The sequence below is a fragment of the Theobroma cacao genome, chromosome 6, assembly GCF_000208745.1.
Source record: "Theobroma cacao cultivar B97-61/B2 chromosome 6, Criollo_cocoa_genome_V2, whole genome shotgun sequence".
Taxonomy (NCBI): domain Eukaryota; kingdom Viridiplantae; phylum Streptophyta; class Magnoliopsida; order Malvales; family Malvaceae; genus Theobroma; species Theobroma cacao.
Window position 1 is genome coordinate 2,309,846 of NC_030855.1, and position 9,965 is coordinate 2,319,810.

Below are 9,965 nucleotides of genomic sequence, written 5' to 3' on the forward strand. Positions count from 1 at the left end.
TGGGTGGACATATTAAGATAAAATCTTAGTGACCATTGTCACGATGCTCCTTCCTTGCTACTTTTGTTGGAAAACCACGCTTGCAAATGTCACATTTGAATTTGATAACATTTTTATCATGAGATTGCTCTTGGTGACTTATAACATTCTTCAAAGACTTGCATTGTCTACTGCAAATGTTGCAAAAGGAATCATAGTCATTACGCTCAACATTTTCAGTAGCAGCATTGGAAGCCATGGTGTGAAAAATAAAGTGAATGGATGAATAAAAAATCTCTAACCAGTTGCTATCAAATTACCAAGAGGAAGGATAGTTATATATATAATAGAAATAAATTGTTTTTGCATGAGCTGGCAGTTTTTTTTTTTTTTTTTGCATCTAATATAATGAGCTGGCAGTTGATTCACAGTAAATGAGTAAGAAAGAAATGAGTTGGTTAGTGTGACAAACAACAATAATGTAAATTGTGTGATTTTCATTTCATTACCAGTTTTGGTAAACATCATGCAAGTTGCGTGACTCCCCATTATGTTAAATATCAAAGGTGCAATTATGTTGAATATCAAAGTTGATAGCTTTGTCTCCAAAACATCAATCATGTTTAGCTCAAGTTTTTGGGGTGAAAATGATACTTGATAACTATGCTTAAATAATAAATATAACAATTAATACTTGATAACTCCATAATTCAAAACTCAGACAAGTTGATGAAGCATCCATTGAAAAAAATACGTACCAACTTTATTCTATCAACACGTTTTTAATTGACAAGGAGATATAATTGGTGTGCGATTAATACAAGTCATTCTTTTCTTGTTGTTGACCAACTGGCAACATACATAGCTGCCATTTCCACAACCAATTTACTAGAAACAGAAGATTATATAGCATGCAATTGCAAGCATAAACCTTGATACCTTACACTTGGTATGGGAAGGGAATAGACACTAGTTGTAGAATTAGATATCTAAGACTATAAGTCTGGAACTGAAGAACGTGCATCAAGTCCAATACAAGAAAACTCCTTGGGACCTGTGACGTTTCAACAACACCATAAATAGAAATTAATGATTTGCCAAAACCTGTCACATACATGTAATGATTTGGTATGGAATAGAAATTATCTCTGCTTTTATGGGGAAATCCAAATATGGATTTAGCACCTAAACAAGTTCATCCTTGTTCCTAAAGGAGATAAACTTCAATGATCAATGTCTACAGCAATGAACCACAGTTGCCACTCCTAAGTTTAGATACAGCTGTAATTCCTATACAACACCAAATTAGAAAGATAAATGTTTAATTTATAATGAAACAAAATGGCAAAATTTTATTAAAAACTTACCATCAAAATAAAAAAAAGATATTAACAAATTCCACAGCACAAATTTTCAACTTCACTCCAATATTGGAAAGATGAAATGTTCTATTTATAATGAAAAAAAGGAAAAATAAAACAAAAAGATGAAATCTTCAAGCTCAGATGAGTATGAAAATATCCCAACTACCCAATGAGACTGTTTCCTCATTCTCAAGCTGGCCTCCAACAATTGAGCCATGTCATGTTTTAGACTTTGGATGACACATGGTTTGTTTCTGCTTCTTGTTATCTCTTTTCTAAATTTTTAAATCTTCTTCAGTTCATGTTGCTTGCTGACAAGTGGAACTAATTGCTCTGCATATAGGTTATCATCGACAGAAACAACAAAATGCTGTGCATTACTTGGACAAGGATAGAGTAAGCACACGTTAAAAGGTAATGGCTTCCACACCGCATTCTGCCCTTGGTTTGAAATTTTGTTTCTTAATGTTCTGTCATTGGACTCGATCGCTTACCAGGACTAGTTTAATGTAAATTGCTTTCTAGCTGTTGTATAGTTTTATGATAATGGTAATTCTATTAACCTTGTCACTTGGTCTAAATATTTTATAATGACGTTATAGATGGAATATTTTAATGGTTAAATATAACAAATTATTATGATTAGGTAAGGTAAGAAAGAGTCCATCAACCAAATTATGAGGTTGAAGACGTAAGAAAATTACTAGAAAATAGTGCATTATTATTCTTTCACTTGATTGAAAGCAATGCGTCCATTAATAACTTAATCTAAATTATTTTAGTACCAATCAATCACCAGTTCAGTTAATAAACAATCCTACTGCTAATGGTTGGTAAAGTCTAAGTCAACACAGAGCGCAAAAACTGATGTGTGGGAGCGGGTGGATTTGATCAAAGTTGGAATACCTGTACTGAATCAGGATAATGTTTCTAAATTAATTTTTACAACTCGCTTCTTAGAGGTATGTGGAAAAATGGAAGCTCAGGAGAAAATCGAAGTAAAGTGTTTAAGAAAAGATGAAGCTTGGGAATTGTTTGAAAAGAAGGTTGGAGAAGTAACCCTTGACAGCCATCCAGATACTCGAGGGCTAGCTAAACAAGTAGCTGTAAAGTGTGGAGGACTACCTCTTGCACTAATTATAATAGGCCGAGCCATGGCTTGCAAGAAGATGCCCCACAATTGGAAATATGCAATTGAGGTCTTGAAAAAGTTTTCGCATAAATTGGCAAGAATGGATCAACAGGTGTACTCTCTTTTAAAATTTAGTTATGATAGCTTGCCTACTGACACAATGAGGTCTTGCCTTCTGTGCTGTAGTTTGTATCCTGAAGATTTTTTCATTAGTGTTAATATGCTAATAGAATGTTGGTTTTGTGAGGGATTTTTAAGTGAATTTGGTAACATAAGTGGAGCTCGAATGCAAGGGTACAACATTGTCAATTCTCTTGTCGATGCTTGTTTATTATGAAGAAGTGAATATTTTGCAGAATACGTAAAGATGCATGATGTGATTCGTGACATGGCTTTGTGGATAGCACGAGAGTGTGAAGCACCTGAGAAGAAATTTTTTGTACAAGCAAGGGTAGGATCAAATAAGACACTTGATTTTGAAAATTGGGAAGGTCTAAGAATGTCTTTGGCATATAGTGGAATTGAAGGTCTAAGAGGAACACCTAGATGTCCTAATCTTCAAACATTATTTCTCAATGGTAACAATTTAAGGGTGATTAGTAATGGTTTCTTCCAATTTATGCGTAATCTGAGAGTTTTAAACTTGTATTTTAACATGCATTTTTGTGAGTTGCCCAAGGGATTTTCAGAACTAGTTTCATCGGAGTATCTCAATCTATCATTTACAAGTGTAAGAGAGTTGCCAATTGAGTTGAATAAGTTGTCAAAATTAAAAATTTTAAACTTGGTAGAGACAATATTTCTCCGAAAAATCCCCAGACAATTGATATGTAGATTTTCCAAGTTGCAAATGTTCAGAATGTCTGTACTAAGTTTATATAAAGATGAAATGGATGAAGACAATGTCTTGAACGGTGGTAATGAAGATCTAATAAAGGAGTTGAAATGCTTGGAACATTTGGATGTGTTGGGCATAGAAATAAAAAGTGTGTTTGCTTTAGATAGCCTTTTAAGCTTTCACAACTTACGAGGATGCATTGAGCAACTTTTGCTCCCAGATTTTCAGAAGACAAAGGCATTCAATGTTTCATGTTTAGCAAATATGGAGCGTTTGGAGAGCCTAGTTGTTAGAAAATGTGAAAGCTTGGAAGAGATGGTAATAAGGAAGATGGAAAAGGAATCTGGGGAAGGAAGAATGATGAAAACCTCTTCATTCTTTCCAACTAATAGTAATAGTATTACTCCTTGTTTTCATTTACTGAGCGAGGTTTCCCTAGGCGGATGCAACAAGTTGAAGAACGCGACGTGGCTTGTTTTTGTTCCAACCCTAACGAAGCTTGTTGTAATATCTTGCTCAAGAATGGAAGAAATAATAAGTGATCAAGTCACAAACGTAGCTAGAATTCCGAATCCAAGCCCATTTGCTAAACTAGCAAAGCTTGATTTACGAGATCTACCAAAATTGAAGAGCATATGTCAGGATGCACTCCCCTTCCCATGTTTGAGACAAATCAAAGTATTCAATTGCTCCAAGTTGACAAAGCTTCCACTCAACTTTGACAGTGGGAATCAAATTAGCATTGAAGGATATCAAGAGTGGTGGGAAGAGATTCAATAGAACGATGAAGTCACTTGAAATGCTTTTTTACCTTCTTTCAAACGTGTAGATTGGTGGAAAGACCTAGAGTGGGAGGATGAATCCATTATACATCCTACTTTATTATTTCGGTAAAAACTGCGAACAAAAGGTATGTGGTATTTTTCTCTCTTATATTATTATTGTCTTCAAAGGTGAGATAACATGCTAATTGTTTGATATAATAAGGTATCTTACGAATATGTTTCTGGCTTCTACCTTTTTGTTCTCTTTTACTAATTTTAAAGGTTTAAATTATCTTTAATACTATTCATAATTGAGATGAAGACTAAAATTTTCAAAATTTCTATTGAACAAGTAATATGCAATACTTTCAATGAAATGATATGGTATAGACATAGAATTTTCAAGGACAAGAGCAAGGAAACAATTCCTTTCATGATGCACAATCTTCTAACTTAGAAAGGAGTTACTAAAGGTTAAGAGGTCTTGAGATAAGTCCTTAAATGCTATAAATAAGGTTATAGTACTTTTAGGAATTAATTTTAATTCTTATCTTTTTTGTCAAATATTAAATCTTGAAGAATGCAAGAATGACATGAATTGAGTAGGAGAATCACATAGGAGAATGCGATAATGCTCTTTATTCAAAATAATTAGTACATTTATGCTATACACCAAATATAGTATTAGGGCTAATGCTGCATAATTATGTGAGGGTGTCATACAATGAATTGAATTTCCAAGAATTCATGTGTTATAGAAGAAAAGAAAAACAACTTTATGCATTAATAAAGAATTCAACATTGTGGTTTACAATGTCAATTCATCTAGTATGCCAACTAGAAAGTTTCGTTGCTTAAAATTACCCAGTAATCTTTAATTCTTCATAGTCTTCATTACATATACAGGAAACACAACATATTTGGGAGCAAATATAGAAGCACTAATAACTTTTTTGCACTGATGCATATCTTCTTCTTCTTTGGGCAGAGACTAGTACATGGACAAGTCAATCAGTTTGATGATAGCTACATGTATTTGGAAATCAACATTGAAAGAGAGGAAGGATGCTGGAAAATGTCTCAGGACATTTCCTTAGTGGTCTAATAAATTTCTGGAGTTATGGTCTTGAGGAGCAGAAAACAATGAAGAACTCATCAAATGTAATAAATCACAAAGTATTGTTTGCTTTTTTTCTTCTTTTGTCAAGTTTAGTTTGTCTTGGACCTTTGAGATAGTTATTTGTATATTCTATTTTGTGTGGTTGTCTTATTTGTATCATATTTTGACTTGATTTTCTTGGAGAAACTTCTTTTTATATCTATCATTTGATATTTTCAACTAAAATGAATCAAGATTAGACATGCTTTCTTGTACATCACTGCTTACTACATTTTAGTTCTTGTCGTCAAGTTTATTTCTAAACCATGTTGCTTAGAAATTGAACAAGACCATCTAATTTTCTATGAAAACTAAATATTAAAAGATATTAAATTAAGTTGAACTAAATGTGGTTAAGTTAGGTGTGGTAGTATTTTTCCTAGTATGGTGAAGGTTTGAAGCTGCCTAATGACGAGTCTTTGCATTAAAAATGTTAAGATCACAAATGGTGATCACATTTTGTCATGTTGAATATTAGCCTTGTAATGGCAATGGCAATGGTAATGACGACATTAGCCTTGTAACTTGGCTTGGTCTATCTTTTTGAAAAATGTTACTTCTCCATGTAAATAGTTGATTCTTCTCCTCCCTATCCGCTCCTCTGTTCCTTGCCTAGCTCTTCCTTTTTCTTTCTCTTTCCTCTTTTCTCTTTGAAGTCTATCACAAAAATGGAAAAACAAACAACCTGTCACTTTATTATTTTTATTTTTATAATGTTATTGCTTCTCTACTAAAACCAAAAGCCTTTCGTGTAAATTTCTCAATTTTTTTTCTTTTTATCTCATTTGATTATCTGTGTGATTATATTTTTCTATTGTGGACAATGATCTAGTTGCATTTTTACTTATTGTGAGATTTGAATTTTTTGTTGAGTTTTCTCTCTTTTAATATTTTGTTACTCTTTCTCTTATTGTTTTTTTTTTCTTTAATAATTACATTTACAATTTTATCTTTTTTTTAGAAAAATTGCCATACAAATAAAGAAGAAAACTTCTCTTATCTTCATGGTAATTACCCATTATTATTGATTTTTTTATACATAAATTTTTCTATTTTATAAGTTGATGTGGATTTTGGGTTAATTTGCTTTATTTTGTTATACAATCTTGATTTTTATAGGTTTAAGGTAGTTTCCAAGTATAATAAATATCGTCCTTATTTTATTTCTTAATTTCATGATTTTCTATTTATTCAAGCTTTTATTATTTTGATTCTTTATTATTTTTATTTTTATAATGTTATTGTTTTTATACAAAAACTAGAAGCCTTTCATGTAAGTTTTTAAATTTTCTTTCTTTTTATTTCATTTGATTAGGTGTGTGGGCTCTTGCTTGCTTGGATTTAGGCTTCCTTTGGGCATTTGAAGGTTTAGGCTTAATTAAGAGTTTTTTCTTTGGCCATTCTATTGTTGTAGGAAAATGTGAATGGATGTGGAGTTGTAGGTGCTATTTATTGATGCTTGTATTATAGATGTGAATATTGGTATCGAAAGTGTTCACTGCTGAAGATATAGGAATACAATTTGTGATTATCAAGAGGTGAAAATTCTCTTATTTCTTGGGAAGCAATTCTCTTTGTCTGTTTGTCTAATTCTGGTTGTCCAACCCCCAAACCAAACATAAAGTCTGGTGAATAAAAATCAGAATAATTGCATTCCCGACTTTACAATTCGTGATATGTCATAAGAGGTAGGCCTTTTTCCCTAACATTTTTTCCTCAAATTTTATATTTCAAAATCCATTAATTAAGTGACATCTCTTGCAGAGAAGATTAGAACAAAAGAATTAATTAAGTTCGTTTCATATAGAAGATTATTTATTAATCATTAAGTCAAATACTCAAAAATACTAGACAATTTTTACTAAATATGAAATTAAATGCAAATATCTTTTTAAGACAAAATTTTTTTTATCGAAATCCCTTTGTGAAGTTTCAATTCTTGGAAATGAAAAAGGCATAGAAACAAAGTCAAACATGTACTAGTTGGAGCAAAATTAGAGATTAAGAATTATATATAAATTATAAAGGCTACGCCCATCACCCAATAATGTTAGAGGTATAGAATTGTTTTGGGATTTTGCAATTAAGATCAAAACACTAAACAAATCTTTATTCAAACCGGCATTCTTGGATTTGGGCTAAATTAATATTTGAGAGGAATTCTTACAACTTAGCCGCCTGCAACTGAAAAAGCATCAAGTCTGGTGGAATTTTTTAGAATTTTCACCCCATTTTTGTCTTTTGAAATAACTTCTCTTTTTTTTTTTCCAAGGTTGTTTTTGGATTTGCAAAAAATATGTATGCATTTTTATATTTTTCATTCCTTTCACCCATTTCAGAAGGTTCTTGCTTATTATTTTCTCTTTGTTAGTGCATTTAAAAAAAAAATTCTCTAAGTATTTTACTCACATTCTTACAAAAAAAATTAGCTACCTTGAGTGTATTGCAAGAGTAGCACACTAGTGTTATATATTAAATTTGGCTTGTCTTTTAAATTTTCTTCAATTATCCTTATACTAAGATTTTAAAGGATCGATTTAACGAGATAAGAATAAAAATAAATTATTCAATAACATTATACCAAAAGGAAAATGTGAAAAATTCAAATAAAGCCTGATTTACTTCATTTTTTCCCTTAAAGATGAGTGATTACCTCCACGATCACTGTCCATTCCGCCTCAAGCGACCTTCCTCCACCTAAGCCACCATTCCAATCTCTAAATCCCAATTTTCCCCTCAAAGACCCCAATGTTCTACAATTCATCCAAACCCTAACAACCCCAATTTAAACAAATTCACCACTCTAGTAGACCCAAATAATTTATTCTTTCAAAACCATGATAATTTCCTTCCTATAAACCCTAACATTCCTTGCCAACGACAATATGCACTCAATAATCCAAGTAGTTACCACAATTAGCCTTAGAAATAGAGAGACACCACATCGCCTTTGGCTAAGTCCTTAAAGAGGTTCGGGAAAAAGCCGACTAGGCTATGAAGTAGGTGTGATGTGAGCTTATTGCATCCAAAAAGAGTGTTATGGCGTGGAAAGTTTTGCAGGCAGCCTTGGTGGCATTGTAAGTTGATTCATGGAGCTCATTGGGATTGGATATGCATCGAATTCCATCTCTTCAAAAGACTATAACCAAGGATAATTAGACAGCTGAACTGATATATTTGTATACATGCATGTTTTGTTGGTATTTAGTCGTTAACATAGATATTGAAATCCTTGAGGTAGACTAAGTAGGAACTAGATACCAATTTTTTGAAAAACCCAAAGTTTAAATGTTAAAGTTATTTGGAGAATGAAATGCATGTTATTACTTTTGTATAAGAATAGTTATGTTAGAAATGGTATAACACTTTACTATTTTAGTCCATTTTTAATTTTTAATTAATTAAGAATTCGCTTCACTTTATTAGCAAGTAACAAACAATTAGAAAAAAGCAAGTACAAAAATTAACAACTAAATAGAGCCTTAAGAGATGGGTAGGACTCATTATCATTTTTTTTTGAAAAAGTATTTTATTCCTCCGTTACTGGCAGTACCATGACAAGTCTTTAACTTGATTGACAAAAGACTTTAGTAACATACAAAACCTAGTATGGGCAAAATCCCTATACAATTACAAAATTTTTGTTGCACAAAAAAACTATGAATCATTCTAAAAATATCTCAAAAAGAGAACCTATGAACAACAGGCCCATCAAACTAAAACTTACTTTGGAATCAAACTCAATAGAATCCACCTATTGGTTAAAGTGCAAAATAGAAAAAGCCAAACAACCAAGAGTTGCATCAAAAAATTAGCTCCTAACCGTACATAAAACTAGCAAAAAATAGATATTTCGATTATTCGGATTCCATGAATTTCCAACATCTCTATTCCAAAGATGAAGCACCATAAATCAACATAACCAACAACACAATTTCCTTTACTTAAAACCTATGAAAGTGAGCTAGAAAAAATCATCATTTGAAAAATCATTTCAGGCCCAACCTCATACTTTCTTTCCAGAGTGACAGCATAACACCAGGGTGCAACACAACAAGAAAGAGACCATAAGTTGAGACACTATGAAAAATATTGATACAATTTCATATGTATAGAGAATGTCGTAAACTCATGATGGTTTCACATGTTAAAATTTTATGAAATGGATACTTAAGTTACGCAATGGACCATATAAAAAAACCCTTATAAATAAAATTACAAAAAATTAATGGCTCATCTCTGATTGAGAAAGGTTTGTTGGACTTTTACTCGAAAATATAAAGAAGAACACATGAAGAAATAATAGAGACTCAACAGTTAACAACAAAAAGAAATAAGAAAGAGTTTTAAATGTGAAAATCGATTCAAGGCAAATAGCAATTGATGGCGTTCCACTCCCAATATAGGCATGGAAATTGTTTCCGAAATTTTTCTCCACTCTTGCTCATTTGCTTCTTCTAGGACCTTCCTAATTGATCATATCTTTTTACTCTTACTCTATCGAAATTGGAGTGCAATCGAAAGATATTCACCTTATTGTTCAAAGGTAAAATATCCTTAAAAAATACAACATCTCTCGATTCTATGACAGTGTTGACAATTATATCAGTAATTTCAGATTTTATTATAAAAATCTTGTAGGTGACACTAAATTGGGAATAACCCACATGAACTCCATCAATAGTTTTAGGTCCTAGATTCTTTCTTTTGATTTCTAAAATTTTCACTT

General features: G+C 31.9%; 1 pseudogene; it reads left to right on the plus strand.

Moving 5' to 3' along the window:
- On the plus strand, window positions 1,559-4,097 carry LOC108662407 (annotated as a pseudogene).